This window comes from Phaethon lepturus, unplaced genomic scaffold, assembly GCF_000687285.1.
Source record: "Phaethon lepturus isolate BGI_N335 unplaced genomic scaffold, ASM68728v1 scaffold38014, whole genome shotgun sequence".
Classification (NCBI taxonomy): Eukaryota; Metazoa; Chordata; class Aves; order Phaethontiformes; family Phaethontidae; genus Phaethon; species Phaethon lepturus.
In genome coordinates this window covers 5,111-6,072 of record NW_010537701.1, presented here as the reverse complement: position 1 = coordinate 6,072, position 962 = coordinate 5,111, and the positions used below count along the sequence as shown (strand labels likewise).

The window sequence follows — 962 nt, the reverse complement described above, 5'->3', positions numbered from 1 at the left end:
TCAGCAGGCTCTTGGTTCTCTCCTCTTCTCTCTGGAGTTTATCTCTCAAATCTTGTTCACACAGCTACCCATTTATTATCTTTGTGCTGACAGTACCTCTGCTCAGCTTGTCCTAGAACTTCTGCCCACCCTCCTCAGATAATGCATTTCCTTGTCTCCCACTTCTCCTCTCCAACACAGAGGCCCAGCACAGGACATTGCTGCTGACTCAAGCCACACACTGCCATTTTCAAGCGAGGCAGCAATTTTGCTGCTGTATTCTCTGCAATTTCCTCCCCTCCTTACTTGGACTCTTACATCTCAGAGCATTTCTGCAAATAGAGTATTTGTTGACTCATGCCTTTACCACAACATCCATCTCCTTACATCTTCCACTTTATTCTCCTTCTCCATCCTACCACACATGAATTACTTTTCTTCATTTTCAAGGCTCTTCACAGCCTACCCTCAATGCACTATCTCTTGTGCATAATCAAGACATCAAGTCTCAGCTCTCCCTGTCAATGCAATGAGGTGTAACACATCCTGAAGACCAGGTAGTGGTCTTTCTTACAACAAGTCTAAAGAGGCTGTGAAATGAAACTGCTGAACTATTAACTGTAACTTGTGAGTCATGTAAGCTCAAACTGTTCCTGTGCCTGAAAACTGGAAAACGCGGGAATGTGACATCATTTTTAAAAAAGAGTTCCAGGTGAAAGCAAGGCCCTATTGATCAGAAGTTACAATAAAGAAGAGAAAGCACATATATATATCTGATGGAGTTGGGAGGTGTCAGCCTGCCTTTTAGAGAAAAGTTACACCTCATAGGTCTACTGGAACAATTTGAAATGGTCACGGAGCTTTGCCAAGTTTCTTCATGAAAGGTTGTGGACTAGTAAACAGGAGAAAAGACAAAACAAAGGGTTAAAATATATAGCCACTTTTCACGCTGAAGGATTGTTATCATCAGAAGAGATGCAGAG

General features: G+C 42.4%; 1 protein-coding gene across 1 annotated transcript in view; it reads right to left on the bottom strand.

Annotated features, from left to right (window-relative positions):
- The window catches only part of LOC104620372 (rho GTPase-activating protein 39-like), a 19,141-nt gene that overhangs the window by 14,401 nt on the left and 3,778 nt on the right, over positions 1–962 (bottom strand). The window lies entirely within an intron of this gene.